This window comes from Bombus bifarius, unplaced genomic scaffold, assembly GCF_011952205.1.
Source record: "Bombus bifarius isolate JDL3187 unplaced genomic scaffold, Bbif_JDL3187 scf7180000009755, whole genome shotgun sequence".
Lineage (NCBI taxonomy): Eukaryota > Metazoa > Arthropoda > Insecta > Hymenoptera > Apidae > Bombus > Bombus bifarius.
The window spans coordinates 555,001-575,266 of NW_022885319.1; the positions used below are offsets into that span (position 1 = coordinate 555,001).

A 20,266-nucleotide genomic window follows, 5' to 3' on the forward strand; every position below is an offset into this window, starting at 1 on the left:
TACGTGTACGCCTCCCTCGTGTGTTTCATTGCTTGCTCTCCGAAACAGACGGAGAGGACGCACGCTATCCCAGGGTTACGTCCTTTCCCTGCTGTATCTGTTTCCCGTCTTCTCTGCTCTACCCTGTATCCCTCTCGCCCGTCTTTTTCTCCTTCTTCTCGCCCTCGAAACGAGCTTAACCGGCGCGCTCGCCCGAAGCAACGACTCGACCAAGAGAAACAGGATATCGACTCGTATCGGGGCCAGCCCTTCTTTCCCTTCTCTTTCTTCTCTTTTCTCCCTTCTTTTCTCCTTTCTTTCTTTCTTTCTTTCTTTCTTTCTTTCTTTCCTCCTCCCCTTCTATTCTTCTTCCGCTCGCCTTTGTTGCGGCCGCTGTACCAGTCCGAGTCCGAGTCCGAGTCCGAGTCCGAGTCCGAGTCGATACTCGACCCACCATTTTTATCGCCGGTCGCAGCCACCTACTTGCTGCTAGGACGCTGCTTGAATTTATTCGCCGCGCCGCTCGCATCTTTCAATTTCTCCTCCTTCGGAGAGTTTACAGATCAGCGCCGTCGATTAATTCGTCGGTCGGCCAAAGTCGAATCGCCAGCTTCGTTTTCCGATTTCAACGAATCCTGCTACTCCCTGCCAGCGACCCCGTTTCGCTGGTCCAGGGAACATCCTCCACCGAGGAGTATCGATCGATCGAACGAGAACACGCGTCATTGAACGCTCGCCTTTCACCGAGCAAAAATACTCGATAAATTAAATAAACCGTGGTTGTGGTTGCCGACCTTCCTCGAAATCGCTAGCTTTTTCCCCTTCTGCTCTCGCGATTGTTTCGACCGATGATGCGCGAAAACAGCTGAAAAGGCAAGAGAGTGGACATAGAAAATAGAAAAGAAGAGAAAGAACGGCAAACAAGGCGAGAAGTAATCGTGGTCGTTCTCCTTGGCGGATCGATTTTTCCTCGTTTCTTGCGCAAAAAAGACGAAAAAAGAAAGCCCCGAGGGAGGAGAGGAAAGGCCGCGTTCAAGCTGCAAGTTCCGTGATCGTCGAGCGGCGTATATTTTGTTCCAACCCCGAACACTCGTACCCACTTTGGCGTTTTATCGAACTTTGGTAGTTTGCTAAAAGGCGGTTTAACGGCACGCCTAACCGCTTGATCGATCGACGCCACGCCACCGTCTATCATTCTCTGCTGGTGGATCGATCGCGAGCCGCGGCGAGATAGCACGTCGGCGGATTTATTACGCCACGTTGATCCGCCGACTGCGACGCGGCGATGCCTTCCAAGAAAATCGAAACCAGAGTCTCGAGAAGACACGTTCGAGCGAGGCCGCGCGAGAAATTGCCATCCATCGAAACCATCTATACGGAACACGATCTATCGCTTCTGAAATTTACATTACGTAAATCTACCACGATTACGAAATACGTTACGAACGAGCGTGGCCACTACAACCATGTCGTTGCTTACGCAACTGACAGATCAACGGGGACATTGGGAAATATTTTTCTTTCGCCTTCGCTTACAATAGTATACACTGTGTATACACAGGACGATTCGAACACTACCGACCAGTAGAGTCACGTCATCGCTTTTATCGTCCACTTATTTTATTCTACTTTACCGCCACGTTCCCCTCTTTTTCAGTTCCGCTCTTCTATTTCATCTTATTCACCGTTTCGAGTGCCCACTGACCTGCATTCACCAATCATATAACCAACATATAAAACACGATCAAATCCTCTTTAATTGGCGCCTGGTCGAGCAATTGCACGTGGTTTCCGGCCTGGATCGATCTGTGCGCGTTTACCCTTTGCCGCGTACGTTGAATTCTAATCGGGGAAACGCGGTTCGTAACATCGCGCGACACTCCTCTCTCTCTCTCTCCTTCGACTTGTACCGTTTCGCCGCCAACGGCTCGCTACCATCACGATCGTTCCGTAATCTACGATATTAAAAAGAATCGAGATTGCCTGCTTTAATTGCAGCGTGTAATCCCCGAGAAATCGGGACGCAAATCGCATTACTAATTGCGAGTTGTAGTCGACGGGTTGAACACGGTAAAAGAGTTGGACGCGGCCATCTCCCTGGCGAGCGAATTTCTCGTTGCACGTACCGCGTGTACAGCACGCTCGCCGATTTTTAATCAGGGAAAGCAGCAACGACCAGATTTCCTGACCATTTTGCGAATATTTAACCTCTAGCGGCCCTTGTCCCTCCCACCGACATAAGAAATATAGAACGGCCGGTAAACGGCCGAAAATCCATGCTCCTCGTTGAAACAGAGATAGAGGTATTCAACCGGTGGTCTCCATTTTTCCTTCTCAACATGTCCTTCTTATTCTTACTATGGTAAATTGTTGTTGCTATATATATTAATATAACGTTCCCGGTAAGATTATCAATTGTCATAAAATATCACCTTTCGATGCTGTTACGTGATAATTATTTACACATTTTAATGGCATGCCTACGCAACGTAGATACGTACAACTTGGACGTGAAACGGTCAAGACAACAACGTTCTTTGGTTCTTGCACTTGCAGCGTTGTCCGAAAGTTGTTGCAGGAAATCGTCGTTTATCGATATTACATATACACATGTCTAACAGACGATTCTACGTGTAAAAGTAAGTGGGAAAAGAAAGAATAACAGTTATTCTTCATTTTCGAAAGTGACGCGTTCGAAGAACCACCCGTGATATTTGTAACGCGACGATTTGCTTCCTGTTATTTCGTTGTCTAATAATACGGACACGAGCAGAGACAGAAGTTTAGAGTTCCATAGGTGATAAGCTTATACCTGCTACGTGCACGTTCACTCGTCTAATCTCTGCCACTTATCGTGCAAGTGGCATCGTCGTAAAACGCAAGCGTTCGAACGGGCAGCTCGAGCATACCGAGCATCGAATTTACAATCGATACGACGTGACGTATCGAACAAACGGGGCTGATCGTTTTTGCGGGATCGGGAGAATTTTAACGCTTTGTCAAACTGCCAGCCGATGTGCAGCGTGTGCAGCGACGATAGATTTGTATTTAACTTCAAAAGCAATTAAAGCTCGAGTTCCGCCGATGGATGGTCGTTCGTGTGAATTGGACCGATTGGTCTGCACGCTGACGCGAATCCAAGTTTCCCGGTTGGCAAACACCGAACGAAGAGAGAGAGAGAGAGAGAGAGAGAGAGAGCGAGGTAGGGTGGTAGGGAGGCGGGGAGAGCGAAAGAATGACGTCTTCTTGGATCCGCGAAGATGGCATGGTAATTTTTTTCCAGCGATTCGCGTCCTGGCAAAAGGGTTTCCTTGGCAATTTAATCTAGCCGAAGTAGAAATTAATTGGCCGTTCGAAGCAAATCGAACCGTTATCGACAGATGCTTGTTCCGCTAGTAGGTACCTTTTCGCTTAATCGGTGGCACGAGCTCACCGAGGCCGAATGATGGATGGTGCCGAGTAAAAGTTGGACACGAGCGCAGTCAGTATATAGCCGCAGTTTCCGCGGTCGTGTAATTAATAGTCACACATTTGCATCCGGCTGATATTATTCCATGATCAACGGGTGAAACTCGCGCAGTGTAATTCAACTACACGCGCGCGCGTCTACGTCTGACGAAATTATTAATTGAACAGACCGCGGCAGCCGAACGAGGATCGATGAGTCGGTGCGACTGACAGAAACGTACCACTTTACAGCTCTACTATATTTCCCCCGCTCCTGTCGTGCCACGCGCTCTTCCAATTTACCCCAAACCGTTACGCGTGCTCCTTCCACCACCTCTCGATTCTCCTTCGTTTTCTCTTTCGATCGCTCTCATTCGCCTCGCAGCTAACTCGCAGCGTAAACCCGAGAGCCAAACCGTACATTAGACGGATCGGTTGACCAGGATAGTTTCCACGCGGAGTAACTCACAGTGGGTGAAGCGGTGATTCTAGCTAGGAAAACATCATCTTTTAGTAATTCCCGGCTACTTAATTCTCAACTTTGTTCGAGATAATTTCCGTCGCTCTGTCAATCAAATACCATTTATCTACGATAATATTGTAAATAGGTTAATACGTATACGCGAGTCTAGAGAACTGCCAACAGTTAACGTTTCTGCTAACTGTTACGGTAAACGGTAACATTAACCGTCAATTATTTTGCCTGTCATGCTTTTCGTACAGGCTAATGCGTGATTTCGTTCTGTAACGAAAAAATTTAACCAAGTGAACGACATTTTAAGGTAGACGTACTCAAAAGGTAGTTACTTACTTTTTCATCTCACGCATTTCGGTTTTCGGAGCAAAAGTTAATATTCGTTGTTGAATTTTTTGTTTCACTTTCTAACTCGCGCCCCGTTCTCTGCTACTTGTAAAAACTAGGTGCAAAACTTTGCAAACTGTTGTTTAATGGAACTTTGAAGTTATAAAGAGGATTTAAGAGTTTTGTGGCTTATAGTCTTGGCTGAATGGGGAGCGGGCGGTGTAAAAGATGGTTAATCAATTTTGTTTCTTTACTCATTTAATTATACGTAGTACGAAGAACGTTCTATAAAAGTTTCAACTCAAAGCTCCGAAAATTGCTAAAGTTGGAGTAAAAATTCCACGAATATACACGGCGAGCAACGAAGAGCGTGCAGCGTGTACGTACGTAGTCATTTTAAAGGGCCAAACCTTCGCTTTCACGCTTCCAAGTCCAATCTCCTCCAACATTGTCTTCTCCAACTTCTCTTCTGTTTTCCCCAAACTTCGCTAATAACCACCGTCAATTAACCCTTTACTACGTGTCCGGAGAAATTTGTCTACGTAGAAAGTTGTCTCTGAAGAGTATGATCTTTTATTATCGCTATTTGGCTCACTAAGCGTGACGTCGTCCGTCAATGGAAAACGTTGCGCCGATGCGAAAGAAGTAACGAATTTCGTTGAAATTTCGTTGAAATTTCGTTGAAATTTCGTTGAAATTTCGTTGGCCGTCAACACGGCATTCGCTCGGAGAAGTGCGTTGCTGCTTACGGTCATTGCAATTAGAGTAACTTTAATTGCTGTCGCCAGTCGAGGCACGAGCAGAGGTTCTCTCTCTCTCTCCCTCTATTTCACCCTGTTTCACCCTGTTTCACCCTGTTTCACCCTGATTTAGCCTGTTTCACCCCACGTTCCTTTCGGTTCGACCTCTCTTTCGTTGTTAACGCTGCTGCCAGAGAAATAAGTTACCGGCAACAATTAACCGTCGAAAAAATGTCGGCTTACGACATTACCAGGGCAAGCTGTTTCGCTACTTTAGCGAACACAATCGAGGGTCGTACGCGGCCTCGTTATTAAATTTTCATTCGATAAAAGTGCGCTCGTTATCGGTCGGCCGTGCACGAAATTTCTCTTGCAGCTACCGTTTTCGCGGATCGCTTTGAGGATGTCTCGGATGAAAAGCGGATTCGTAAATGAGATCTCTTTCTTACGGTAGTCTCCTTTTTTAAGAGAAATTATTTCTCGGAAGGAGACAAAGGCAGAGTGACCGGTGACAGCCGAAGCGGGTTTCGCCACCGTCAAACCAGACACCGTAATGTATTTATACCTGTGCGCGTGTATATCTGTACACGTGGCTACACGTGTGTACGTACGTGATCCTAAACCGTCGACAACCTTTTGCGGATTGAAAGAGTTTCTCTCGCCGCTCGCCGTTTCTATCTTCTCTTAATGGAGCTGCGTAACGTTCGAGATAAATTGCTGCCGCGGAAAACTCTTTCCCTCGTGCAAACTATTTATTCTGAACACCGGCATGGAAACTGGTTTTTTAATGGAACAGAGGAACGAGGAGGAAAGAAAGGCGGACAGAAGACCAGGAGGGAGGAGGACGGCCAAGAACGAAGAAACATTCGACCCTAACTACCCGCCAACGATCGCTCGCCCGCTTTTTAGCTTTAATCGCTGCCAGACGCAACGATATTCGCGTTCGAGTTTACATCTGTACGACTCGGTTCGGTTCGGTTCGCCGCGGAAATCCTGTAAATTACGCCCGGAAACGTATTCAGCTACGTTGAAATTTCTCTCTCTCTCTCTCTCTCTCTCTCTCTCTCTAGAAAAAAAAAGATGGAAAAGTCACGCGAACCGAGTAAAAACCAGAAAGACTGTTTCGCCCGATAGGATACCGCGCCACCGCCGCCACTGTCGTTGCCGCCGCCCCCGCCGCCGCCGCCGCCACCGCCACCGCCGCTCCGTCGACGCCACTGTTGAGCTAATTTATAATCCCTTGATTAATACCCTGGTTTTATTCGCCCACGCTACGTTGACTATACGCGCCGGAAGGTTGTATTTGCGAGAACGGGTAATCACCGTTCGAACGTCCGTTCGAACGCTGCCGGATCGAGCGAACGCACAAAGCTCGTCACCGGTCGATTTCTATGGGAGTGGCAACCTATCGGAGCGTAAAAAATATTTCCTCGCAAAAATGCCGCTATTCAGAGGCGACGGGACTATGCACAACCACCGATACCGATGCATCTGTAACGCTTTCGCGAAATTCGCTTTTTCACCAAAGTAAAACCGCTAGGAGACTAGAACTAGACGTTGCTCGCTCGTCCCACAGATATTCTCTGTACCGAACGGTCACGACACCACCTCCCAAGTTCCACGGCTGAGTATCGTTACGTTATCGCGTTTTACCTTCTTTTCTTTCTTACTTACACTACTTACGTTTTCGCCAGACTTTTCCCACCGAGACAAGGCCAAACACGATATAATTGATAATAAGATAAAAAAATGAAAATAACTTAACGTCATTAGATAAGAAAATATTTTGCTAGTTATATGATCGTGCTTTTGGTCTCGCTTTAGTTAAAAAAATCTCAGAATCGCGTCGGCGAAAGATTTATTTCACAGAGATTAAAATAGAAAGTTTTCGTGATCGCGCTGCTATCGTCTCACCGATATGGTTCCTTTTGTCAAGCCGACTGTCCCATCTCTTACTCTTTCTCTTTCTCTTTCTCTTTCTCTTTCACTCGCCTTTCGAGCCTTCTCTACGTTCGACGAAATAGCGCCGCTTATCCATCTTACAAGGGGGATATCTGTCTTACGACGGCAAGCAAAACCGTCAAATCTCGAACGTGTCGGATGTGCGTTGCATGCTTCAAGTCGATGGTAAAACAACCCCAAAAGGATTTGTCTGCATGGCCGTTTGTTCTTGAGAAACTAATACATCTTTTCTATGTCTATACATGTTCTTTTAACGTTTACATTATGCCTTTTTTAATATTAAATTCTTATACTTTACTCCGGTAAATTCTTCGTTATTTTTATTCGTCATAGTGCCGCTGCGTATCTTTACAATTTTCTATTATTTGTGTTATTTGTATTATTTGTATAATACAAATGCGGATGGAAATCGCGACAAAGACGTTTAAAAGGCATAAGAAATTGTCGCAGCAACAACAGAAATTCTCGATCGATTTCTCGGAAACCGAAAGACCTACGCAAGAGCAAAAATTCTTTCAGGGTTGATTTACTATCAACCCTATAGCGTCGAACGCGCATATCGGGACATTGTAGTAATGAAAAAGTAGCGGGAAATTCGATGGGTGCTAATTTACGTTCGATCGGCGGACTTTCGAAGGTCGGTCGATCTCCTCGATTCGAGTAATTCGAGCAATTTCTCGTCGAATGGCTTCGCCATCGATACGACGCGACTCGGACAAGGTATTAATTTTTCCATGAAACAGGAAAAGCATTCTTGCAACAAGTACTAAGGTTACAACACCGCGGTGCCGAGTTCTTTTTAATCAAGCTTCGCGGAATTGTGTGCACGCGCGCGTGCACTGCGCGCCGTTTGTAATTATTGGATCCGGCTGTAGTCGATATTTCATCTTTCTCTAATGGAAAGCGGGAACGAAGGAAGGAAGGAAGGAAGGAAGGAAGGAAGGAAGGAAGGAAGGAAGGAAGGAAGGAAGAAAGGAAGGAAGGAAGGAAGGAGGGAGGGAGAGAAGGAAGAAGGGAAGGAAGAAAAGAGAACAGGAGGAAGAGAAGGAAAAAAAGAAGAGCAGGTACAGGAAAGGAAAGGAAAGGAAAGGAAACGAAACGAAAGGTCCAGCAGCGGAACAGCGATGGATACGATATAGGGATGATTCATAAATACGCGCCAGCACTTCGGGGTGTAAATCTGCACCGAAAAAGACATAAAAAGATCACTTTCTCCTCTATGTACAACTGTCGTACGGCTCTAGTTTCCGGGATATTGGCAAAAAATCTGTCGGCGGCAGCGTGTCCGATCCCGTCCATACGTAAGTATGTGTGTATATTTATGACACAGTCGCAAACAGTTGCTTGCCGCCTGTCAATCTGTTTACAATAGTTTACATCCATCGGCCATCCATCTCTTTATTTTCGTATCATACTTGCCGAATCCAAATAAACAGCCTCTGCGGAAACCTCGTTCGCAACTAGCTACGCGTCTGTTGCAACTCGTGACTCGACGCAAACTGAATATTATGTGCGTATATAATCCGCATCTTCGCTTCTTTTTCATCAAAGTCCTCGTTATCTTTATAATCGATTTGTTATTATATTACGTAAGCGTTCGATTACGAGCGTCTCGCGATACGATATTCGTTTTTAATTAATTATACGACGCAATAAAAAAAAATACTAAACGCAAACTAATAAGCAGAATTCGTTCGTTATTCTTCGTACGAGGTTTTTTTTTGCATACAACGTTATAAGATTGCAGTTGCTTGTAACGGTAGATTTACTGGCTGAATTAATAACATGTCTGCGTTGCGTTCTTCACCACGAGCTTCGTCAACGTACTGCTAATTGACCGCCCTCGTACATCAATGTACCCTTTGTCCCCAGCGCGCTGCGCACGACCTTTTTCCTCGACAAAATTACGAAACGCTATTGGCGTGACTGTGATTTTTGCAAAGAACCGTGCCCGTTTTGTTCGCCACTGTTTCCTTTCCCCTCTACGCTGCCCGCTTCCCATTTGCTCGCACTGATACGGTTGATGAGAGCAGCTGCGTGAACATATCGGCCCGCAGCCGTCCAACCAAATGAAACAGTACTCCTCTACCCCTGCAACCTAGATAACGTTGGCGCTGTGCTGCACGCGTACGTGAAACTTGGCATCTGCCTCTCGCAGACCATTCTGCCAAAGACGAGATCAGTCGCCGTGAAAGGAATTATCGCTCGGGTCACTACGTATTTTTACGCTCGAGATAAGCGCCAGCTTATCACCGCTTTTCAACGTCGCGCCTATCCTACCACTATTTTCCACGTACCCCTACTGTGCACAAGTATCTCGACAACAAGTATTCGGTGCAATCACGCAGCTCGATCGAAACCTTTATATCTTCATCGTATTTTCAGCCGTACGATGGAAGAACGTTTCTCCGTTGTGAACTCTTTGCTTCTTGCTATAAGCAGTAAGGGCGAATTCGACATTTCGCGACAAACTTTCCATTTCAGCAACTAGTTTCCTTTCCGTTCCAGTGTAGAAGCGAGCTTTTATCGAGAAACAACTTGCAACGTTTACAGTCTGCCCTTTCCTGGCTCTACTCAAACTCAAGCCGAAACGAGCAGTGTCATATCGCGTCGATCATGTTCCATGTTTGTCTCTAATAAACGGCCGCTTAATTTATACCGATTCATCTATCGTCTTTGTATTTCTTTAATATTTCTTCTCGATACCTGTCAACTGAGATAAGATGAAAGGATTGGCGAAAATCGAATCACCCTTCAAAGTATATTTACGTCCAAAGTATATTTTACATATTTTTCCGATTATTTCCACACTTACAAATACTTATGTACGGTAGTGTATTTGCACGGGGTCGGTCGGTCTCGAAAATACTGGCGTAACTTTGATCTTTACGTTCCGTACGTGTGAAATAAAATACAGATAAAAGAAAATGTTTTGCAGTATGTCCAAGTATAGTATATACATGGATGCGAGGAAGCAAAAAAAACGTTTGACTTAAAACAGACCGTCGTTTCAATATCGAGAGAAACGTTGTAAAAACGTGAATCTTTGCGTTTCAAAGATACTCCGCTTTCTTCCGTCTACTTTGTAAACTGACGTAAAAAGAAAAAACAAAAAAAAAAAAAAAAAGAGAGAAGAAAATTAAAATGGCAATGGATGCTGTATTTTATTCCTCTGTTAGACCAACTTATCGTCTCTCTTTGTTAGCGTTTACTGTTCTCTCCTCGATTCCTCCAATCGACTAATTCTTAATTAATCCAAATCTATCGTCCAGTTCGTTTCATAAATAAATCGTCCTGGGGACAGAAAAAGGGACGTAATGCCTATCGCGGTTTCGCGGAGACAGCCAAAAAGATTGTTATTGTCGGATACGAGACCACACACATCGAGGTTCGGCGGCGGCTACTTTCTTAAATACGTCGAGCATCCTGTCGCTGTCACACTGTCGATAGCGTCGCGCCTGCCGGCAGCTCAGGGTAGATCGGTTTTCGGAAGAATCGCAACAGGCTACATAGCGTGCTCGTCGACTCCGAACGAGGAAGAGATTTTTCTCACAACATCCGCATCCGACGTCCTACCATCGAACGTAAAGCAACGCGATGTCACGGTTCGTCTGCGCTGAAGCAACAACGAGCAGCTTTTGTCGCTTCTGGTCGCTGCGTGTTCCACAAGCGTTTCCAAGAAACAACAGCTTTTACGAATATTTTGTCCACGCTGCAACAACACGCGGCGATTTTTTCAACAAAACACGAGATCAACGACAAAAGGTTGCTGGTTGTTAGTTCGGTGGAGACGAGTCCTAACGCTCTATTTACGCGCTTATCCATATTGCAGGTTGCATGGCGCGTTTTAATTTGTGCTCGCGTACGCGTGTCCGCAAGGGTTGCGCGTCGTTTCTCGATAGGGAAAACGTCGGTAGAAGAACCAACTATGCGTTACGCGGCCTTTCATCTCACTCCTCCTCTCATCTTCCATTCCTCTAAAAGATTGCTGCTGCATCCTGTTTACATCGAAATTTCTTTCAGACGGAACACGCCTAATACGCGGCATTTCCAACAACACGGAGATTGGAATTTGATCGAACGTGCTTGAACACGACTAATTTCGCACTGGAAAAAGAAATTCGGCAGCAAAAGCTAGCAAACCGAATCCAAAAATGTACGCGTTGCACTCGCGTACGAAGGTTTACACGCCCGTTGCCTCGTCGACAGTTGGCCGTGTGGTTGCAAAGAAATCAATAGCCAAGGAGTCTTAGAAAGTATATAGAAATTAAAGAAATCGACAGCTGCCGCTTTTGCGGCCAATAAAGTTAAAAGGTCTTCGAGGCAACGGCAGTTACGTTTAAATGTAGGAGCCAGGCAACTGCCAGTCGAATAGAACGATGCTAACTTTTTCACCCATCTTATCCTTATTACCCTGCCTGTACGCTCTTTTGTCTCTCTTTCGTTTTCTCTTGCTCGACCACTGTCGCGAATATCGAAGAGACAACAGACGAAACAGCAGCGAATCGTCGGCCTTTACAATTACACCGTATCCGTACAAACCTCTTTCCGTCAGCTGTTAAAGTATGCGAATTAAAGTATGCGAATAAAGTATATTTTAAATGCGAAAATAAGGTAAACTGTTGGTTGTGTGGCGTTCCGCCTGGATTGGAAAATGCGCGGAGCGCGAGGCATGTTCGATGCAAGAGGCGGAAGGAGACAAATATACAAATATACAAATATACAAATATACAATCAGAAAGAACGAGGAGAGGCGCAACGAAGGGGGCAGAGTTGCGCTTTGAACCGCTCCTGCCCACTAAATTTATCCTCTCGTTCGTGTTTACTCGCGACTATTTATTTTCAACATTTATGGAATATCCGAACTGTAGACGGCAGCTCGACAAAAAAAAGCCGCTTAAACGTATGGAAATACGGGGAAGAATCCGTGGCGTTATCTGCTTGCTTTTAATTAGCAATTAAATCGAAGCGACTCGAAGAGCTGAAAAATTCCCAAGCCGGAACGACCGATAACGGAGAAAGAAAGAAAGTAAAAAACGAGCGACGTGCCTCGTATGCGCGCACGCGCGTCTCAGCGTTTCCGCGTTTCCGCGTTCTCGCGTTTCCGCGTTTTCGCGTTTCCGTGTTTCAGCGTTTCAGCGTTTCAGCGTTTCAACGGCCGGGCGCGGCGGCCAAAAAAAGTATCCATGGGATCTCGAGGAGATTAGTTAACGAGATTACTCGTGACTGTCAGCGCTCTGTAAGCAAGTTCTGAATAGAGGGTACGGCGGCTCGTGCCGCGGATGATCTACTACGCAGTCAGCCAGCCATGTCAACGATCTACATTCAGCTCGACCCGCCGCGCAAGTAGGGCTGCAATGTCTGCGAAACGGTAATGCAACGACAAACCACCTAGGATTTGCCCTCGGTACATCCTAACAAAGCTGTAGCCACCGGCCGCGCCACTACCTCAGCAAGCAGCAAGGAAAAAGATCGGTGCAAAATTTACGTCGCTGTTTGGCGCTGTTCTTGTTGTTCGGGGTAATTTCGTTGTACGTATCGCGGTTACAATCTCTAGCTCCCAGCGACGCTACATCGGAATTGCCGCTTCAAACGAAATACGGTAAACTGTCGATAAGTGGCGGAAAACCTGGCCTCGAGCCAGACGCTTAACGGCCAGGCAAATCAAGTACATATACTTAGATATGAAAAGGACAGAGCGAGCGAAGGGAAGTCTAATCGGCTTGATCGAAAGAAACATACCCATAAGACGATCCTAAAGCGAGCACGAAACTCGTTCGTTTTCACTTTCTATCCTTTCTATCCTTTCTATCTGTCTTTTCCAATTCAAACCGATAAAAACAAAATGAATATCTTAAAACGGTGGTTGGAAGTTTAGCGCCGCCGCCACAGAGATAACGTTGTAAAAGTGTTACGGCCTGAAATCAACGGAGAAATTTGCTCGTTTGGCAAAGACGAACAAAGTTCGAATTGCCGTTAGAAGACGCGCCGTTACACAACAGGTTACGATATTCGAATGCCGAACGGCCTGCACCTTTCCATAATCCTTAGGGGGATAGACACGATGATTAATCACGCTCGAGTGATTCGGTTTCCCCTTCGTGCGCTCCCTCTTCGTGTATCGCAGAATCGCGTTGCTCGCAGCTGTCTTTTCTCGGCCAGCATCCACGGATGAAGGTTTATGCGCATTCGTTTCAGATTTCAAACGCTTTGCCACTTCGAACATCGGTAAAGCGTAGGAATTCTAAAACAAATACCACGCTTTTCGTCCGTCGTTGGTCGTGCGCGCCTTTCCTTGTCCTGCGTGTTTCTCGCAGCTCTCCTCTCGGCTTCCTCCATTCAATCACCTTCGATCGATCAACCACTTTCTCTCTACCACCCTTCTCTTTTATATTCTCTTATAGGTCCGTGCTCCGTCGTTGTCCTCTCCTTTTCCTCTCGTTTTCCTCTCGTTTTCCTCTCGCAACATCCACCGCGACTCCCCTAACGAGTCGCTCCAACCAAGAAAATTGTGGCCAGTCTCGGCGAAGCTTGGACCAAACTTTCGTCAAACGACACAAAAAAACACAATAATAAAGATACTCTGCGTCGAACTCGTTCCAAGCATTTGTGAAACGTTAAACGAACCAATGGCCCGTAATGCAATTTGCCGATAAAGGTCGTTAATATCGTACGGAAAGTTTGCCGCGCTCGGCCGGCCGGTCGCTCGCGAGCGCCAAACTTTCTTTGCATTTACAGGAGAAAATTGCTCGCGGTAATGATCGATATTATTAACCCGGTGGTCGTTAGATACTCGCTTTCCTTCGAACCGTCATCGAACATCGATCTTTGCAGGTTCCGTTTGAAAGGTCCGCAGCCCCGGAACATTCGTTCGAATAGGCAGCAGCAGCCAACTTTCGTTGCTTCGAATTCTTTTCACGACGTAGGAGTATGGAGTGCGGGCAAGCCCGAGTATTTATTGGCTTCCATCCCATTGCTTAAGTCGGTTGGCATTCGGTCAAGAGTGATTCGAGTGCTCGGAAAACATTATTCCACCTGCTTTCACCCTATTATTCTTCCCTAGCAACGACGTCGAGAGAACCGAAAAATCTCTGTGCGTATGCGATTCTATTTTCCATCGACTCGCGTAAAGACATATGCTTCGTTGGCGCGTGCGGTTCGCACATTCGGTTCGAATTAATTCGGTTCGGAGGGTGAAGACCGACGAGCGAGAAAAGTGCGTGCCAACTCGAACGATCACGGCGTCAGTAATTAACTTGGCGTGAAATTAAAATGCTTTGATAATCTTTGCCGATTACCTATATGCTTCCTTCGATAACTTGGACGAATCTCGTAACCTACATTTTCAAATTGCTTTCGGATTTCACTCGGATTACACACTATTACACACTATGTAGTCATAGTCGTACACTTTATGCTTCGACAACAATTTCGGAGGAAAAACGAGCCTCGGTTCTCAGAGCCGTTTACGCTTTGCAGCTAAACGATACGGCCGAAGAAGCGCGACACGGATCTTCCATTCATCGAACAACCATTATCGATAGTTGCGAACACGAAACTTCCTCCGCCAAGTAACTTTGCTCCGTTTCCGAATGTCAGTGGAGATGCGGCGACCGCGTTGCACACGGAGGGAAAATTATTTCTAATTGGTTCCTAATAATCGAGGCACGCTTCCGCTCGAGAGAAGAGGGGATCCGAAGAGAGTCGTCTACTTCGAATTCCATTTTCTCTATTCTTTTATCTCGCAAACTTTCCAGCCGGCAGAACTTGATTTAATCCCTTAATCCTCTGATCCGTCCATCACGTTTAAGCCGCCTTAGCCGGGCCCGGTTTTTTTCTTTCGCGCATCGGAAGAATAATTTCAACGGTAACGCGAGCTTCAAACGAATAAACATTAATCTGGTGCCTGAGCATACCGGGGCGGAATTACGACGATCACGAGAACGGGGACTCGTAAGCGCGAGTAAAAAGTCCTCCAGGTTTCTCCATCGTTTTCCCCAAAAGACCCGATTTCTCGTAGAACGGCACTTTGCGCTACGACATTTCTATCCTTTTATCCTTTTGAACGCGACGCAAGGCAGCGACGCAAGGCAGCGACGCAAGGCGACGACGATATACGATAGAGCGTCGACGAATCTTGACACCTCGGAACGGGAAACGGGAAAACGCGTTTCTACCGAACCAGATACTTTTCACCGACAGCGTATATACTTTTTAGAGATGGCAAAAGTATTTAAACAGGCAATCGTATAATAACCACTTTAACACATTTTATACGCGCTTCAAGTAAAGTTTCCTTGCCACTGCTATGTACGTGTATTTCCGCGTTAGATGCAAATTTTTAGCGATATAATCGTGCCAATTGCGCCTCCTTATAGTACCAACGAAATATCAAAATGTCTTGCGTACGGACATTCTCGCGAACCACAGCATTTTTAACGCTATGCGAGATAAAGTAGATAAAGTCGAAAGAAACGTGGTTCGAAGCCAAAGTGAAAAAGGCCAAAGTTTGGCAAAGGCTGGCATAAGGAAAACACGCTTTTAATTTGAAACTTTGGATTCGCCGCAAACATTCGTTGCCTCGAAACAGTGGAAATTGCAACATTGTTCGTAGCTACGTTAACGCACGGTATTTTACCAACTTGCTGGCGGAATTTAATTTAAGGTGGTTAATGGCTGCGTCAAAGGGACGGAAATTTGGAAAAATTCCGTTTGCAGAGGCGACCGAGCCAACGGTTAGATGCGTATCATCCTATCGTGTACGGTTTCATCTCGTACAGGTTCATGGTACATCCCAAGTTCAAATCGGATCAGGGGAATCTATATAGATTCTATAGCTGGAAATCAGACGTCAAAATCGAGAATAACAAAGTCGCGTTGGAAGCTTGCTTTTCGAAGAAATTCAGTTTGAAAATTTGCCAAGCATACGTAGATTTGCTTGATTCTCGGCTAGGCAAGAGTATAGATGACATCGATAATTGTAAAAGCTGTTTATTTCATTATATCAAGTACCGCTGAAATTTCAAACTGTTTTCGATTCGAGTTCTATCTTCTGGCCAAGAAACAGGCCTTGGATCACAAAATTTGATTACTCGTTTTCAAGTTATTTTCACACGTTCCAATCGTCCAATCGTCCAGGCGCAAATTTTGAAACTCCGTGTTCTCAACGACGCAATTTCGTTATACTGGGTCTCTCTTTCTAGTATAGAATCTGCTCGACCCCGTGCGTACCACAAGTGAAATTACAGACAAGCCTGGACAATGGTTCACGCGTAGCACGGACACCGGTAACACTAGCTGCATCGGTTCTTTCGCTCCGACGACGGACAGGTTCTCTCTTGATTCGCACGAGTCGTTCCGTTCGCTTGCTCGTACGTGCTTCAATCGCTGTCTGCATATCCTTAATAACGAACATCTTCGATACGACGTTCAATTAGGAACCAGCGTTACCTTGTTAGCCGATGCAAACTCATTAATTTCAGTAGGGCAGATCGGAACTTTAGCCGTGGCCTCTTTGAGAAATCTTCAAGCTCATTAAATGCTCGGGCATGTGCGCCATTGTGCGCCATTGTGCGCCATTGTGCGCCCGACATTTTTCTCTCTTCTTGTCCCCTTTCGAACTTTTCAAGTAATTATTTTACGCCGATCGAGTTTGCCGCGGCTACTCGAGAAAACTTTTGCACAGTTCCCTCCCATCCTCGCCCTCTCCCCTAGTTAGTTATCAGCTTCGTCGACCAGTGCCAGATGTCCGCCGATCATTGCCAAAGTATTTTCGTTTATCGGAGAAGCAAGGGAGATTCGACTGTTCGCGTCGCATCTCGGCCGCGCCGAGGCTGCGTTCGCGACACTGGTTGCGCGCGGCATTCCGAGCGCAACGAGTTTTCCGAAAAATTAGACTTGGCCGAAGATCAGTCCGGCTATCGGTCGATAAGATGCCGTGGTTCCCTTTTCAACGGGAATTCGTTTGAAGACAGAAGGTTGGCCCTTTGAAGGTTTCAAAAGGTGGCAACGCCACTTTCGTCACGGGGGTTAATTAATGCCCGTGAAGCAAGTCCAAAGGAAGATGGGGGGGGGGGCGAACACCGGGTGAGAGGGCGTTCAAAGAAGACAAAGGTTCCTTTAAAAAATGTTAATCGAGTTCGGTCTGCCAACACCGCTCCAACCTTGAACACGTTTCTCAGGAATTTCTTTAGAAACCTTGCTTGTTTCACATATTTTCTGAATGCGTGCGAGAAAACGCTCGTCTCGTTCGGAAATGCGTGGTTCATGTCGTGATCGTGAGTTTACATACATTGTACACTCTCGTTCATAAGTATTAGGACGCTTGCAGAAAAATCAGGCCAACCTCAGACTATAAACGACTACGTAATAAATATATCATTCGATATATATATTTAAGATTAGATATATTTAAGATTATATTTCTTCTTTTATATTCATCGTATGTTTCCATCGCCGTTTTCACCACTCTTTTATACGTACATCAGTTTATCCATATTTCTACTATGTTTTATACGTCGTTATTTAGCCGTATTAATTAGTTAGTCGTTAATAATTCCTGAGCAGTGCGCAACGCCGACTGATAGGTCAATTTTAAAGAAATAAAACAAACAAATGAAATAAAAATCCTTCTCCATTCGTTCATAGTCATACGTATAATAAATGCCATAAAATACATTTTCCGCTCCTCCGTATAAACAGTCGCGAAGAAATTTTCCGTCGCGTCGTCCGAGGCTGCGAAAAACGATAGCACCGATTGCATGTTTCAGAGAAAAACGCGGATTATGCGCGTGTGTCGCGGATTATCATCGTCCCCGTTTACCGTTCCTATGAATTATTTTCCATGGAAATTGTCTCGTTGTTATCGGTGTTGCTCGCTTATGTTGTTCTCGATCGATCGCGATCGACCGCGAAAAGGAAAGAGAGAAACAAGTTTGTTTTCTAAATACCAATCTCAAAGTTTCGTTACCCTGGAAACGGAAAGTATACAATCATTTTATACTTTTTCTTTATATTTAATTCTTTGTTTACTCATACAAATGTACAACAAGGATCGAGAGAACTTATTTACTCGCCAAATAGCGCGTTAGATATATGGCGAAGCGAGTTAACAGAGTTAATAAGATAGTTAATGGATTACAAGGAATGATACGAAACGTTGAAAACACGGCAACCTATTTTCGCCTATAATTGCATAGCATCCGTTATTGTAAAGATGACTCCATTGTCAATGGAGTTAACGACAGAGTTAACATTCGTTGTATCCGTGCACTGGTAGAAGAATTCGTAGAATCAAGGACTTTCTCAGAATCAAGAACAGAAGAGTACTTGTAATTTTACGTTACCTGCGTAAACGTTACGACGTATTGTCGTTGTAACAGCTACACATATTTTATATGCCGTTTAGTAAGCAAGTAAGTTTTACTCGCCGCTGTTGCATAGTTGTTAGCGCGCTTCGAGTTCAGATTTTTAGGAAAATACTTTTGTTTCCTACTTTTCACCGTTACGAAGTAAAGTTAGGCTAACGGTAAAGAGAAAATGTAATTAAATGCAAAATTGTTGGAAACTGGACCACCGGATGGGGTAACATCCGATCCGATCGATCTATCGATCGCGCAACTAGTCGATACTAACATACGTTAGATAATATACATTGTGTATATGATAACCTCTGCCTTTGCGCAGTCGGTTAAAGAAACAAAACGGTGTAACGTTGAAAATATAATCAATGTTTCGATCGGATTGCACCAAGCGTGCAAATACTTTGTGCACGATAAGGTGTATCCACCAACGACCAATGTCGACGTATATCAGGACATTAAGCGGAGTGACACGCACTGAACGAATTATTCGAATAATTTGTCGAATAATTCCTGGCGACCACGGTGGACGAATCGGTTGGCAAAAATCTTGTCAGTGGCGAAATAACGCGTGAATCGGCGTGCGCGCGTGCGAGGCTACACTCTGCAAAGAAAGACCGACGAGGGTGGTCGAAGGTAACGAGGAAATCGAGGGGAACATTGATTACGCGCGTTTCTCCGTGTCCGGCAAATTGGATTTTCTAATTTGCACGATCGATCGACGTCCCTAGCTGGATATGCATATCAGCGTACGCACGCAACAGCCGCTTTAAATATTCCGAAGCCATCGGCGCACGCGGCGGTAGCCAGCCAACGGTTTGAGAATCGATCATCGAATCCAGCCGGGTACGCTGGGACGCGCACCACCACCTACGCCGACGCGACGGCATTTTAACTAAGAGGAACGAGCGCGTTCGCATCTTTTTCTTCGACTTTCCTTCCGCGTTTCGCCTTCGCCAGCCCACTATGCAAATTCCCGATTAAAAATGATCGGGGCGAACGCTGAACGGAACGGTGCTAAACGGATGCATAATCGGCAGCTTAAGACCGATATGATTTTCATATCGATATATTGTTCCGGAAACGTAACAACAGCTGCGGAAACTGATAAACAGTGGAGGGAAAAACAAAGTCTAAAGCTATTATACGTAGTAATTATTTACCAAAATGGCCTGTTGCTCGTTCAAATTCTACACCACGGTATATGTATGTAGCACGTTGTACGATAAGAGGAAAGCATCGTTCTATCTTTGCAGTTGGAGCGCTGTCTAGGAGAAACGTTCGATTATCGATCGAACAGTTGCACGGATATGCAACGACGAGAGACGATGTTTCGTCGAACAGACGTGAAACAAGGCCGCGGGCAAGAATCGCGGAAGCAACTTCCTTGGTAGGTTATTAGGCGACCGGTTGGTTTAGTATCGACTCGAGGGCCGTGGCTAGAATATCAGCTGTCGCGCAATTCCGAGAGAGGAGGGCCGTGGAATCGAAGCAACGGAAGCAAAGAAGAAACGGGAACAGCGATCGGTAGCTGGAATCGATTTGTTGGGGGCGGGGGGGGGGAGGGTACGAGTAACTCAGGGATGGAGTAACGTTATTTGCACGATTAGAGTCGTCGAGTCTCAGAGGGGGAGGGGGTAGATGTCGGTATAGAGAGAAAGAGAGAGAGAGAGAGAGAGAGAGAGTGAAAAGGGTGAGGTAGAGAGAAGGGTGAATTCTGAAATCCAGGCAGCTCGCGGAGGGTAAATGTGCTTATTCTGCTTGAAAGGGGCGACGCGTGGAAATAAATCTAACGGGGTCGAAGCGACGATAATATCTAGCATCCCCGAAGGCATCGCTCCATTAACCGATATCGTACAGGCTCGTTTCTTTCGCCTAGTATCCTCGGTAAAGTTATTCCTTTCGAAACGCGGAATCGCCGGCTAGTCAATTACAGGGACGACACCGTTTGTCTCCTCGGGCAACGACAGTCGTTT

The 20,266-nt window shown here is 45.7% G+C and overlaps 1 protein-coding gene across 21 annotated transcripts in view; it reads right to left on the minus strand.

Moving 5' to 3' along the window:
* Window positions 1–20,266, minus strand: part of LOC117215611 (disintegrin and metalloproteinase domain-containing protein 11) — a 72,980-nt gene that overhangs the window by 42,485 nt on the left and 10,229 nt on the right. Inside the window, exon 1 of one of the 21 annotated variants that reach the window (XM_033461985.1) lies at window positions 3,383–3,619. The exons of the other annotated variants lie outside the window; for them this stretch is intronic. The gene's annotated coding sequence lies outside the window, so the exon portion shown is untranslated. Of the gene's footprint in view, window positions 1–3,382; window positions 3,620–20,266 lie in introns of those variants that run through there. 21 annotated transcript variants of the gene reach the window in all.